The 16,217-nt window shown below is 35.1% G+C and overlaps 1 non-coding gene across 1 annotated transcript; it reads right to left on the reverse strand.

Annotated features, from left to right (window-relative positions):
* Positions 1-10,180: 10,180 nt before the first annotated feature.
* Positions 10,181-10,287, reverse strand: LOC139845775 (small nucleolar RNA R71). The gene has a single exon (XR_011758533.1). It is a non-coding gene; the product is annotated as a small nucleolar RNA R71 (small nucleolar RNA).
* Between the last annotated feature and the right edge of the window lie 5,930 nt (positions 10,288-16,217).

The raw sequence follows: 16,217 nt of genomic DNA on the forward strand, positions 1-16,217 counted from the left end.
ATTAATCAAGTCTTAACAAGTTTGATTGCTTAACATGTTGGAAACATTTAATCATGTAAATATCAATCTCAATTAATATATATAAACATGAAAAAGTTCGGGTCACTACACATTGCGCGCCGCGCAAATGGCCAGAGTTTCGTAGTCAGCCCAATTGTCAAGTTCCGACCTGGTTCCACGTTGTAAAGCGCGCCGCGCAACCCGATGCGCACCGCGCATTTGGTCTGGGACAGGAATGCTGTTTTAAAAAAAACGCGTCGTGTTTCGGTAATCGAGGTTGGGTCGTTACAATTTTGAGTGGTAATTGCCCAATCGGCCATGCGGATTCTCCTGCGAAGCCAGATAGCTAAACTGTAGTAGGTATTAACTCTGCCTTGATACTTTCTAGTAACTTGCCAAAACATTGTTCACATATGATTTCCACGCTACTTCGCGTGTCCACATGTACTTTCAAAAATGTAATTCCAGTGTTTGCTATTTTACAGGATACAATTACTGGCGCATCAATCATGTCCACTGTTGTAAACGGCGTTCGTTGCATCCGTTGCGACGCCCGTTGCGGCGTTTTGGTGACTAAACCGTTTCGACCCCGTCCCGTTTTCTTATAAGCCGGTCAACGGTAAAAAGTCAGGTCAAATGCAGGAAAAATTGGGTCAACGCCGGTTAAAAGTCAGAAATTCTGTCAAAATCGGTTATAAGTCGGTCAAATCAATCAAAATTGACTTAGTTTAGTATTCCATTTTGTATTATATTAACGCTAATAGCAATTATATGTAAAAACTTGTCAACGAAGGTTTTTTAGCTCTAAAATATGTGTAAATATATATTTATATATATAAGTCAACATTAGTCAACATCCGTTTCGACCCCGTCTCGGCCCCGTTTTTTCCGTTGCGACGTTTTGAGGTCGCTACCGTTTCGGCCCCGTCTCACGTCTTTTTCAACCTTGATCATGTCATCGTTTTGCGTTGGCGGAAACGTTATTGTCGCAAGTTGCCATTTTTCAAGCATTTCCGCGGCTTTTCTTTTGTGAGTCTTCTTTCGTTTATGACCATGCCTATCATTTTTGCTTCTTGCGTCTGTTGCGTCATTACATTTGCATTTGTCGCATATTTGCACTGTTTAACTCATTGCTGAGCGAACTAGGGTCTGCTAACCCTTTTCGCCTTAATTGTATGAGATCTTTATTCTTTGAATCATTTTTTAAATTTGTTATTCTGTCGACATTGAAGTTTTTTCAATTTCGCAGCTTTCTTAGCAGCCGCGTTATTATTCAACCTTTTCATTTTCTGTCCAAATCAGAAAATCAAGCACTGTAGATGTGTAGACCTGCAATTCATTAAACAAGAACACGATTACAATTGAATTTCGAGTTAAATCATTCGATTACGCGAAATAAATTTATTGAATTCAATTTTAATTCGTGTCCCACGGATGGCGCCAATTGATCAATCCTAAATCAGATGCTAGGATCTAGTTTAGGAATTGAGTGCAATGAGGGGTGGATGATGGTGTTGATAATGTTTTTGGGACCTTATGATCGTCTTTCAATTAGATTCAAGTGATCAATCACCATCTCCCGGTGTTTATTGGATTACCTTGGTTCAATTATGATTGGTACTTGGGCGTAGTCACAAGTGAATCATAAAGACGGGAGCAATTGCACAAAATCAACAACCTAAAATGAGATGCCAAGCTCTCTATTTATAGGTTAAGGATATTCGCGGGACCAATGTTCGCGCACAACTTACTAATCCACAGAGTTTATGCGGGACATCTTCGCAATCCCAAGTTATGCGGGCATCCGCGATGTTATAGCGCATTTGGCAATTGCTATTTATTACTGCGGTTCTGTTTGAACTTGGTTTTTGGATTGTCTTTTGCACTTAAAATATGCATATACATGTCTATGTATATGATCAAACAAAACTTTTACATTGAATGATTTATTAATTCTTCAGAGGATATTTAAGTAATTCATATTCCAAAAGCTAGTATCTTTATGTGAAACGCTTGTTTCACTCGCGTTTGAGTTTTGGAGCTTTTTCTCACCTAAAAACTAGAAGCTATTTTAAATCAAACAAAGTTTTCATTAGTTAGTAACTTTTTATTAGTTATGAACTTTTTTATAAAAGCTAAAAACTAAAAGTATTAAAAAGCTCCATAAATCTATGTGCCAAACATGACCTTAATAATTTTGGATTAATTGAAATTTGTGGTTCCATTACAAAAATAATGAATATTTCCGCTTTGATTAACTTAATCGTCTCATATTATATATTGCATGTATAAATAATACTAACGAGGGAGATTCGCCCGCGTTTTGTAGCGTGACTGTATTTTGCATTTGGTCATTTCGGTAATATATAAAATGTTAGTTGCTACAAAAGATTTCTTGTTGCCCACTATATTATTTGTTACAAAAGAGTACTTAGAGTGCTAGTTTATAGTTAAACAATATGTGTAATGACTAATGATTCAATCTTACGGTAAGTAGGCGATGCAATTTCAGGAGAAGATCGTTACAACCGATAATCCAATTCATAGTCCGGCTCGCTATATGGATGTAACAATAATGAATTATGAAATGATTTTTGATCCATAAGACTATAACTATGTGGAAGCTTATTAACAGAATTAAGAACAATAAATTTAACGAATAAGATATTGATACATGCAATTAAAAATATCAACAAAACTTATACGAATTGAATAACATATATTGTTATTGTAATCTACTTACCCAAATCGATGAATTAATCATCATTTTTCTGGCGAAAAAACGTAATAACATTGCTCGAATCTGAAGATCAACAGTTACGATCGACACAAAAGAAATTCACAACCTAGCCAAAACAAACGGCAACAACTACTAACCTAAATCAAATTTCAGCCAACATGGCGGAACGACAAGACTAGAAATCTATCTATCTATACAATATTATAAATCGTGTGCATGCATCCGACGTGTCACCTCCTCCTTCTTCCTGTCCACGTGTCATCCTACATGTCATTATTTCATTGGTCAGTCTCTTTTCTGCATGTTCCGCTTGGCCATAATTTGAATTCAAAATCAATATACTCAGCGGTTAGAGGTAAAAAATTAGGATCTCACATAATTATCAAATAAAACCTAAATCGGTAGTTTTCATTCAACCGCTCCATTTTCTTCAACCTCAATTCCAATCGTCGTTCTATTTTCTTCTTCTATTAACCCTAATTACAAATACAAATTACTCTTCTGCATTTTCTTCTTCAAAATCAACCGCCATTTCAACCACAACTATTTAATCCCATAATTAGGGTTCTAATTCGTTAATTAGGGTTCCACAATTCTGGTATCATCGAATGAAGATGATTAACTCAAACGAAATCGGCATCTGAATCAATCGATATTCTGGTAACGAATGAAGATTAACAACCCAATTCTTTCATGTATGCATCCGATTTCGTTATTTTCACCAACCTTCATCAGCTTATGATCGGAATCGTGTTTAATGTACTGGTATATACTGTTAGAAACCTCTTAATATCAATTTATGTTGTTGCCTAACAATTAATTTGTTTGGCACGTACAGATTACAGATTGCAGTCTCCGTTTAAACTATTATGGATTTATAATCGAAAGTGTTGCTGATGATAAAGAGGTTTTCCTACTCATCGATGATAAACTCTATGGTAAGCAGACTATTCTTAACCATGAATACAGTTTTTCGGTTTACCTCCGAAAATTAAACATTTTTTGACCAGGTTTTTTCGATGAATACAGTTTGATGATACAATTCGATTTAAATAAATTTTGGTTTGTATTATATCATGATGATTAGTTTTATTCCGTATTATTAGATGATTTTTATGTTGAAATAAAAATATAAATGGTTGTTGGTAGATGTTGTTGGTGGATGTAGTTGGTAAAATAAGTGGATGGTTGTTGGTGAGTTGTAGGTAAGACTTTTCATTACCTAACTTGCCTAACTCTCACCAAATCTCAATCCTTACTACTATAAATAGAGCCATAAGCAAGCATTCAAATCATCCCAAAACACATTCTTCTTCTTATATTCTAAGAGTGTAATAGAGAGTTTGAGTTTAGTCTCCTAATTACAAGAGATATAAGCATTAGTAATTATCCTTGTAATTAGAGAGAAGTTGTAATTCCTATTATTCTTATTAGTGAAACGTTTCTTTCCTTGCCCGTGGTTTTTACCCTATTGGGGTTTTCCACGTTAAATCTTGGTGTTCCTTTATTGTCATTATTACAATTATTACTAGCGGTTTGCTATAATTCGGTGTCGCTTTTCTCAACAAGTGGTATCAAGAGCTAAGGTATAATATCTAGTGTGTATTAATCTACTTAACGCATGCTCTGTGGTTGCCACGGGAGTAGATCGTCCACATCAGAAAATAAGTAAGATTAATTTCACTCGATAAAAGTTCTCAGGTACTATTTCTCTGAAAAATAGTATTGTCGAAAAGAAGATTGTGATTATAGCAATGTCTACGAAATTCGAAATTGAAAAGTTCAACGGGAGTAACTTCTCGTTATGGAAACTAAAGATGAAAACTATCCTGAGAAAGGATAAGTGTTTGGCGGCCATCAGTGGACGTTCCGCCGAAGTCACTGATGAAAAATGGGAAGAGATGGACGGCTAGGCTATCGCAAATCTTCATCTGGCACTAGCAGATGGCGTTTTGTCTAGCATAGAAGAAAAGAAGACGGCGAAAGAGATTTGGGATCACCTCGTAAAATTGTACGAGACCAAATCACTCCACAACAAGATATTCCTTAAGAGGAAACTTTATGCGCTACGCATGAATGAATCTACTTCAGTTAATGAGCACATTAATTATTTGAATACTCTATTTTCTCAACTCGCTTCATTAAGTTGCAATATAGAGCCAAAAGAACGTGCTGAACATTTACTTCAGAGTCTACCTGACTCGTATGATCAACTCATTATTAACTTAACCAATAATGTTCTCTCGGAGTATCTAGTCTATGATGAAGTTGCGGCTGCTATTCTAGAAGAAGAAAATCGGCGCAATAACAAGGAGGACAAACAGGCTGGTTCATGACAAATGGAGGCCTTGGTGGTGTCAAGAGGGAGATCAACGGAACGTGGCCCAAGTGGGAGTCACAATCATGGTAAACCAAAGTCTAAAAAGAAGAAGACCTATACATGCTACAATTGTGGCAAGAAAGGTCATCTGAAGAAGGATTGTCGGAGTTTAAATAACTCTAATCCTCAAGGAAATACTGCAAGCATTTCAGAAGATGGGACTGCTTTGGTTAGTGAAGTAGTAATAGCAAATGAAGGCAGAAAGATATTTGTTGATGTCTAGTTATTTGACTCAGGAGCTACTTTTCACATGATCCCTAGAAGAGAATGGTTCAAACAATATGAACGTATCTCGGGAGGATCTGTATACAGTTGCAGTGATCACCAACTAAAGATAATTGAAATTGGAGATATCATTCTGAAGATGAATGATGGTACAGTTCGTACTATTCAAGGTGTATGACACGTGGAGGGTTTGAAGAAGAACTTATTGTCTTTAGGACAATTAGATGATCTTGGTTGTAAGATGGTGATACATGAGAAGATCATGATAATCAAGAAAGACGCGATTGTACTTATGAAAGGAGAAAAGGAGGGTGCTAATCTATACTTTCTGAAAGGTGAGACAGTACAGGAATCGGAAGCATCTGTTGCTTCGAATAGTTCAGGTGATAAGTTGCTATGACATGGCATAAAAAATTGGACACATGTCTGAACAAGGTATGAAGATTCTTGTCGAAATAAATCTTATTCCTGGTCTTACAAAGGTATCGCTACCTTTCTGTGAGCATTGTGTAATCAGCAAGCAGCATCGCCTGAATTTTAACATGTCAAATTCTAGAAGTAAATTGGCTCTAGAATTGGTTCACTCTGATGTGTGGCAAGCACCAGTTCAATCCCTAGGAGGAGAAAAGTATTTTGTATCATTTATGATTACACTAGGAGATGTTGGGTGTACCCAATCAAGAGGAAGGCAGATGTGTTTGAAGTTTTTAAAGTTTACAAAGCGCGGGTTGAACTTGAATCTGGTAAAAAGATCAAGTGTTTGATGACAGATAATGGAGGAGAATACACTGGTGATGAATTTGATAAGTTCTGCAAACAAGAAGGTATCAAAAGGCAGTTCACAACAGCTCCTCAACAAAATGGAGTGGTAGAGCGAATGAACAGAACCTTGTTAGATAGAACGAGGGTGACGTTGGCAACTGCAAGCTTGGGGAAATCATTCTGGGCAGAAGCGGTCAGTACTGCCTGCTACGTTATAAATCGGTCACCGTCAACTGCAATTGAGTTGAAATCGCCAATGGAGATGTTGAAACGACTCGTCCATATTACTATAAACGCAGTACGCTATTCATTGGTCTCATAGCGAGGTATTTGATAATGCTAAAAACGAACATATATTTCATAGCATTATCCCTCAAGAAAGACAAGCTTTTAGTTGCAATTGTTCTATTTACAAGTGATATTCGTTTAAAGAATAAAAGGTGAAGACAAAAGACAGATTCGATGAATTGAAGACACAAACGACCAAAAAGCTCAAAAGTACAAAGTACAATCAAAGAGGTTCCAATTATTGATAAGAAACGTCTCAAAATTACAAGAGTACAAGACGCGAAACGCAAAGTACAAGATATTAAATTATACGCAAGGACGTTCGAAAAACCGGAACCGGGACCAAAGTCAACTCTCAACGCTCGACGCAACGGACTAAAAATTACAAGTCAACTATGCACATGAATATAATAAAATATATAATTAATTCTTAAAATTAATATATTTATTATATTATATAATAAAAACCGTCGGCAGAAGAAACAAAGACATGTGAGCTGAATTCCAGGGCCATGCGATCGCAAGGCCTGGAAGGCAAAAAGCTATGCGATCGCATGGCAGTAGGTAGCAGCTGACATGCCTATAAATTTCGAGCTTTGGTGCATCATATATCATATATCCATCTCTCTATCTATACGTAAATATATTTATATTTATATTATAATTTTAATTTTAATTTTAAATTCTAATAATAAGGGTATGTTAGCGAATGTTGTAAGGGTGTAAGTCGAAATTCTGTCCGTGTAACGCTACGCTATTTTTAATCACTGTAAGTTATGGTTAATGTTATTTTTAAATTAATCTCTCGTAGCTAAGTTATTATTATGCTTATTTAAGACGAAGTAATCATGATGTTAGGCTGAAAATATTAAGATTGGGTAATTGGGTTTTGTACCATAATTGGGGTTTGAACAAAAGAACGACGCTTGTGAAAATTAGACTATGGGCTATTATGGCTGATGGACTATTATGGACAAATCCGTATGGACATATTGAATAATCCAGGACAAAGAACAATTAACCCATGAGAATAAACTAAAAATCAACACGTCAAACATCATGATTCCGGAAGTTTAAATAAGCATAATTCCTTTATTTCATATTTAATTTCTTTTATTTCATATTTAATTGCACTTTTAATTATCGCACTTTTATTTATTGTTATTGTATTTAATTGCACTTTTAATTTTCGTACTCTTTAATTATCGCAATTTTATTTTATCGCACTTTTATTTATCGTAATTTCATTATCATTATTTACTTTACACTTTAAATTAAGTCTTTTATTTATTTAATATTTTACATTAGGTTTTAACTGCGACTAAAGTTTTAAAAATCGACAAACCGGTCATTAAACGGTAAAAAAACCCCTTTTTATAATAATAATATTACTTATATATATATATATATATATATATATATATATATATATATATATATATATATATATATATATATATATATATATATATATATATATATATATATATATATATATATTTGTATTTTTATAAGTTAAACTAATATAGCGTTAAGCTTGTTTAAGTGTATCCCTGTGGAACGAACCGGACTTACTAAAAACTACACTACTGTACGATTAGGTACACTGCCTATAAGTGTTGTAGCAAGGTTTAGGTATATCCATTCTATAAATAAATAAATATCTTGTGTAAAATTGTATCATATTTAATAGTATTTCGTTGTAAAAATAACACTATTTCCTAGTACCCCTCGCACATATCAAGTATTTTTGGCGCCGCTACCGGGGAAATTCTGCTTAAACGCCGGAAGCGCAACGCTATTAAAAAAAAGGTTTTTTATTAATTTTTAGTTTACTTTAACAAAAATACGCTTTTGTAAAAAAAATGTACGTTTTAAATTTTAAAAACCGAAAATATAAAAAGAAAAACAAAAATATAAATATTTTTAAGAGTTTGTTAAATATATAAGTTTTATAAAGTTTCTTTATTTTTATTTTTTTTAAAAAAAATATATATAAGTTTTATATAAATATTCTATATATTTAAAACAAACAAAAAAAAATTATAAAAGTATCGGGCCTGGTACTGTAGCAGCCCAAAGTCTGGCCCGAATTTGCAGACCATGCGATCGCATGGTATTATAACGTACAGCTCATGCGATCGCATGAGCTGATTTAACAGGACTGGTAACCTCAGCCGCCGAGTTTAGGGTTTAATTAATTAATAATTATTATTATAAAAACCCTAATTAGGGTTTAGTATTTAATTAATATAGTTTAGTTTTTAGATTTAATTTATTTTATTTAGTTTATTTAGTTTTATTAAATTATAAAATTAATAGTTTTATAAAATAAATAATATAAAAATAATATTTTTTATAAAATTGTACTTTTTACAACTTTAAGTATATTTTTATATTTTATTTCTTTTTATTCGTTTTAGCGTAATATTTGTACTTTTCGCTCGTATTTAATTTTAAGTCATAGTTTTTGCCATAGTTATTTTTATTTCTAGATTTTTAGGCTTTGCCGTAAAATCACTTAAGTGCTTTTTCTTTAGACTAAGATTTAGGTGCTTTAGAATTTTGCGACGCCTTTTTAAGTTTTAGTACCTTTTTAAGTTATTGTCATTTGGGATATAATTTTTCTTTTAAGCTTTAATATTTTTAGACGCAACTTTTAATTTTTAGTTTTTAGTTCCTTTTTAAGTTTCGACGCGCTACATTCTTATTTTTATTTTTCAACTTTTTATTTTTTCGACGTTTTTCGACGCGCTCTTTTTCTTTCTTATTTCTCGACATTCTAGTTTTTAGGACTTAGATTTTTTCTATTTCTTCTCTAAAATTTCTTTAAATTACGAAAAATTATTTTAAGCGGTTAAATTGATAGACATCAAAATTTTCTGGTTCGTAGTAATAGTTGGATTTGTACGTGGACCGGGTTATTGGAGCCAAACAGTACTCAATTATATTGAGACCAAACGAATCCTGCCCCTCTGCTGCATCTTTTGGCTATTCGAAACGTGGGCAAAATCAGAAAAGTCTATTAATTTGATAACTTATATAATTTTTCTTATTTTTATAACTAATAGGATATTCAGTGAATGCACCGAGCAAAACGTTCACCACCTTTTGTACGTTCACCACCTGTAACTCGATCAAGACATCTAGCAAATATTGTCTCCGTTGATTTTTCTTTAGAATCGTCATCCAGTCAACCAAGTACTCCAATTCAAATTTCCGTTAATCCATTTTTTGAACCCGACCTCAAAATTGAGAATCCGGCGAATATTCAGGGACGATTCATAGATCCTGAACCACTAATCTTTCCTCCGGAACCACCAATCATTTAAACGGAGATTGTCGAGGAACGAACCATTAAATCAGAATCCTCTAGTGATTCAGATTCAACAAATTCAATTATGGAGAATCTGGAACCTCTAAGTATGGAAGACCGAATGCGAGCTAAACGCATTGGCCAAGGTCACGTAATCACTCAACCTGACATTAATGTGCCAGATTATGAAATCAAAGGACAAATCCTACACATGGTAACTAATCAATGCCAATTTAGTGGTGCGCCGAAGGAAGATCCAAATGAACATCTTCGTACCTTTAATAGGATCTACACTCTATTTAAAATCAGAGAAGTGGAGGATGAACAGATATATCTCATGTTATTTCCCTGGACTTTAAAGGGAGAAGCCAAAGATTGGTTGGAATCGTTACCTGAAGGGGCAATTGATACATGGGACGTTTTAGTTGAAAAATTTCTTAAACAATTCTTTCCGGCATCTAAAGCCGTGAGACTTCAAGGAGAAATTGTTACGTTTACACAAAAGCCAAATGAAACTCTATATGAGGCATGGATAAGATTTGAAAAGTTATTAAGAGGATGTCCGCAACATGGTTTAGACACTTGTCAAATAGTACAAATATTCTACCAAGGATGCGACATCACTACAAGAAAAGATATAGATATAGCAGCTGGTGGTTCTATTATGAAGAAAACAGCAACTGACGCTTATAAAATTATTGATAACACTGCTTCCCACTCACATGAGTGGCACCAAGAAAAAGATATCGTTAGATCATCTAAAGCAGCTAGAGCCGATTCTATCCATGACTTAGATTCCATTTCCGCAAAAATAGATGCTGTCGAGAGACGAATGGAAAAGATGACTAAGGATATTCACTCAATACGAATTAGTTGTGAGCAGTGTGGAGGACCACATTTGACAAAAGATTGTCTCAGTATTGAACTAACAATGGAACAAAGAGAGAATGTTTCATACATAAACCAAAGGCCTGGAAATAATTATCAGAATAATTATCAACCGCCAAGACCGATCTACAATTAAAATCAGAACTATAACCGAAATGTTCCATACAACAACCAACAAGGTCCTAGCAATTAACAAGTATCCAATAATACTTACAACCAACAAAGACCTAATTTTCAAAATAAACCACCACAAACCGATGATAAAAAGCCAAATTTAGAAGACATGATGTCGAAGCTAGTTGATTCTCAAACTCAGTTTTTCACATCTCAGAAACAAACGAATGAACAAAATGCTCAAGCATTTAGAAATCAACAAGCTTCTATTCAAAATCTAGAACAAGAAGTAAGCAACCTAGCAAGGTTAATAGGTGAAAGAAAACTGGGAAGTCTACCCAGTGATACAAATGCTAACCCCCGGAATGAAACAGCTAAAGCCATTACCATAAGAAATGGTATTACACTTAAACCACCTGAAATACCTGTAATCTCTGATGAAGCTGTTCCTACTCCACAAGAATCACAACCTAAACAAGATAAGGAAACAGAACCGGTAGTTGAAAAGGTTAAATAAGATAACACAGTTAAGGATAAACCTTATGTTAAACCATACCAACCACCACTTCCTTACCCGAGTAAAATGAGAAAAGAAAGACTTGAAGCCGAGCAATCCAAATTCTTGGATATGTTTAAACAGATAAATGTAAATCTTTCTTTTATTGATGTGATTTCAGGAATGCCTAGATATGCTAAATTTCTGAAAGATCTAATCACAAATAGAAAGAAAATGGAAGAACTCTCGGCTGTTACTATGAATGCTAATTGTTCTGCAGTGCTGTTGAATAAGATACCAGAAAAATTATCTGATCCCGGAAGTTTCACAATTCCATGTTTTCTGGGTAGTCTTAGTTCAATAGAAGCATTGGCAGACTTAGGTGCTAGTATAAATTTAATGCCGTATTCACTATACACTAAACTAGACCTTGGAGAATTGAAACCAACACGAATAAGCATACAACTAGCCGATCGATCAGTAAAATATCCTAGAGGGATAATGGAGAATATGCTAGTTAAAGTTGGAACTTTAGTATTTTCAGTAGATTTTGTTATTCTGGACATTGAAGAAGATTCTCGAGTACCTCTCATATTAGGAAGACCATTCTTAAACACGGCCAAAGCAATAATAGACGTGTTTGGTAAGAAACTGACCCTAAGTATAGAGGACGAGAGTGTTACCTTTTCAGTTGATAGAGCCATGCAACAACCGCAATCTACAGATGATACATGTTATTATATTCAAACTATAGAATCACATGCAGAATTGTTAGAAGAATTTTCAGAATTACAAGGAACAGGAGAATGTTCTTTAGGAGAAGGAACTGAACCAATTGATGAAACTGAAATGTTAGCTACACTTATGGCTAATGGATATGAACCAACAACAGAAGAAATTCAAATGCTAAAAGAGGAAGACAAATATCGATACAAATCATCGATAGAAGAACCACCGACATTAGAGTTAAAGCCACTTCCAAACCATTTGGAATACGCTTATTTACATGGTAAATCTGAATTACCTGTAATAATATCGTCTTCTCTTACTAAAAATGAAAAATCTCAACTCATTTCTGTGTTAAAAGCTCATAAACCAGCCATTGCATGGAAGATTCATGATATTAAAGGAATAAGTCCTTCGTATTGCACATATAAAATCCTTATGGAAGAAGGTCATAAAACGTATGTGCAATGCCAATGAAGACTAAATCCTAATATGCAAGATGTTGTTAAGAAAGAAATTATTAAACTGCTAGATGCAGGTTTAATTTATCCAATTTCTGATAGTCCATGGGTAAGCCCAGTTCAATGCGTACCTAAGAAGGGTGGCATGACTGTCATCACAAATGAGAAAAATGAGCTTATTCCTACTAGGACTGTAACAGGATGGCGTGTTTGTATTGATTATAGAAAATTGAATGACGTCACCAGAAAAGATCACTTTCCCTTACCTTTTATTGATCAAATGTTGGAAAGATTAGCCGGAAATAGTTACTATTGTTTTCTTGATGGTTTTTCCGGATATTTTCAAATTCCAATAGCACCCGAGGACCAAGAGAAAACCACATTCACGTGCCCTTATGGTACTTTTGCTTACAAACGCATGCCATTTGGACTTTGCAACGCCCCTGCAACCTTTCAAAGGTGCATGATGGCGATTTTTCACGACATGATAGAAGAATGCATGGAAGTTTTCATGGATGACTTTTCAGTCTTCGGTGATACTTTTGAAACATGTCTAGTTAATCTTGAACGAATGCTTATTAGATGCGAACAATCAAATCTAGTTCTTAATTGGGGAAATGCCATTTCATGGTTAAAGAAGGCATCGTTCTTGGACATAAAATCTCAAAGGAAGGAATTGAAGTGGATAGAGCTAAAGTAGATGTAATTGCTAAACTTTCACATCCCACCAATGTTAGAAGAGTTAGGAGTTTTCTAGGGCATGCCGGTTTTTACCGACGTTTCATAAAAGATTTTTCTAAAATTGCCACTCCTATGAATAAACTCCTAGAAAAGGATGCTTCATTCATCTTTTCAGATGAATGCATCAAATATTTTAATATAATGAAAGAAAAACTCACTAATGCGCCGATCATGATAACTCCAAATTGGAATCTACCATTCGAACTTATGTGCGATGCAAGTGATTTTGCAATGGGAGCCGTTTTAGGACAAAGGATTGAAAAACGATTTCAACCTATATATTATGCTAGTAAGACGTTACAAGGAGCACAAAACAAATTACACAACTACCGAAAAAGAACTCCTTGCTATTGTCTTTGCTTTTGACAAATTTCGATCATATCTCGTTCTAGCTAAAACGGTGGTCTATACCGACCATTCTGCTCTTAGATACCTATTTTCGAAACAAGATGCCAAACCAAGATTAATCCGTTGGATCTTACTCTTACAAGAGTTCGATATTGAAATTCGAGATAAAAAGGGAGCAGAAAATCTCGCCGCTGATCATCTTTCTCGTCTAGAAAATCCCGAATTAGAAGTTCTAAATGAATCAGCCATACAAGACAACTTTCTTGATGAATATCTATTGAAGATAGATTATAATGAAATTCCATGGTTTGCAGACTATGCAAACTACTTAGTATGTGGATTCCTTGAAAAAGGGTTGTCGTACCAAAGAGGAAAGAAATTCTTTAGTGATATAAAACACTATTTTTGGGAAGATCCACATATGTTTAAAAGTTGTCCCGATGGAATAATACGCCGATGTGTATTCGGAGATGAAGCTAGTAAAATCTTAAACCATTGTCACACAGGACCAACAGGAGGGCATTATGGGCCTCAACTAACAGCAAGAAAAGCTTACGATGCTGGATTCTATTGGCCTACAATTTACAAAGACGCACACCTTCTTTGCAAATCCTGTGATGCATGTCAAAGGGCCGGAAAAATAAGTCAACGTGATGAAATGCCACAAAATGTCATTCAAGTATGTGAAGTATTTGATATTTGGGGTATTGACTTTATGGGTACATTTCCAAAATCTCATAATAATCTCTACATTCTCGTTGCCATTGATTATGTATCTAAATGGGCGGAAGCACAAGCTCTCCCGACTAACGATGTACGAGTTGTAGTCAACTTTTTAAAACGTCTTTTTGCAAAGTTCGGAACACCGAAAGCTTTAATAAGTGATCGGGGTACTCATTTTTGTAATAATTGTAACACCGGCCATTTTTTTTTTAAACACACAGCGGAAGACTTTATTAACAAACACAATATAAGTCATGTCATTACATTAATCCGTGTAATTATGTTTAAGTTTACACAACGGTGTTACGTTATTACAAAACATTATTTATACGAAAGTCCACATCAGAGTAGGGTTGTCAAACATATCTTCTGCATCAATACCCATCCCGACTAGCAGTATCTAAACCTACAAAGGGGAAAACATGTGGGGGATTAGCGAACACTGTAGCAACCCGGGGGCACTGTAGCAAATAGTGACACTGTAGCAAATACCGAACACTGTAGCAAATAGTGACACTGTAGCAACTCGGTACTGTAGCAAATAGTGACACTGTAGCAAATACCGAACACTGTAGCAAATAGTGACACAGTAGCAACTCGGCACTGTAGCAAATAGTGACACTTTAGCAACTCGGATACTGTAGTAAAATACTGTAGCAACTGGTTTCGAACACATTCGCTGATTTCGTGATTTTTTTCCCCAAAAACTCGATTTTTGAGTGATTTTGATCAAATTTTAAGCACATGGAAGCTACTAAACATACATATAACCTATTTCTAACATCTATTGATGTTTTTATACATCAAACAACTAGATTTGAGCTAATTTCTATCAAAAACCCATTTAACACAAAAACCCAATTAGAGCAAGAATCAAAGCATGAATCTATGAAACACTTACCTTGTGAGGATCACAATGACACAAGGAACGTTTTGACACCAAAATCAAGCTTCAATTCGAGATCAAATGATTTAGGGTTTGAGATGATGAGGAAGAAGAGAGTACGGGGTGTTTGGTGAAGATTCTAGAGAGATGGAGAAATTGGTAACAAAAGCAGCTCACTACACTTATTTGGGGTTAAAATCCCATACCCCATCACACACGGGTATTTACCAGTTATTTAAAATCTTTCGCACAAGATTAGGTAGCCCAAATGAGGTCCAAATAAAATAAACAAACCTGTTCTGGGACCCTTGTCACAAACTGGTCACAACACAATTATAATAAAACACTAATAAAATAATTAAAATAAAAGCACTTAAGACTAAGCACAAACCGTAAGGGCAAAATAGGCAACTTACAACTAGCCCGGGTTTCAGTCTGTTACAAATCCACCCCCCTTAAGAAGATTCCGTCCTCGGAATCTGATCTTGGTCAAACAAATGAGGGTAGCGTTTTCTCATCAACTCTTCCGTTTCCCACGTAAGATTAGAACCCAAACTGTGTTTCCACTCAATCAACACCATCAGAATCTCTTTCTTTCTCAGCTTAGTCACCTTTTGGTCAACCACACGGACCGGCTCTTCCACCAATTTCTTATTCAAATCGACCCTTAAATCTTCTAAAGGAAGAAGTTGTGTTTCATCGTCGACTTTACACTTACGAAGATAACACACGTTGAATGTATTATGAATACCGGCTAACTCTGACGGAAGATCTAACACCACAGTCTGATCATTCAACACTTCACTGATCGGAAACGGACCAATAAATCTCGGTGCTAACTTACCATGTTTACCGAATCTGATAACCCCTTTCCACGGTGAAACTTTCAGATACACTCGTTCACCCACATTAAAGGTTACTGGACGTCTACGCGGATCAACATACATTTTCTGCCTATCTCTAGCGGCTTTCAACTTTTCTCTCGCAATTGCAACTTTTTCGGCTGTCATTTGAACAATTTCGGGACCTGCAAACTGTTTCTCCCCGGCTTCTAACCAACAAGTCGGAGTTCTGCAACAACGACCGTATAACATTTCATAGGGCGGCATCCCTGAAAGGACCC

The sequence above is a fragment of the Rutidosis leptorrhynchoides genome, chromosome 4 (assembly GCF_046630445.1).
Source record: "Rutidosis leptorrhynchoides isolate AG116_Rl617_1_P2 chromosome 4, CSIRO_AGI_Rlap_v1, whole genome shotgun sequence".
NCBI lineage: Eukaryota > Viridiplantae > Streptophyta > Magnoliopsida > Asterales > Asteraceae > Rutidosis > Rutidosis leptorrhynchoides.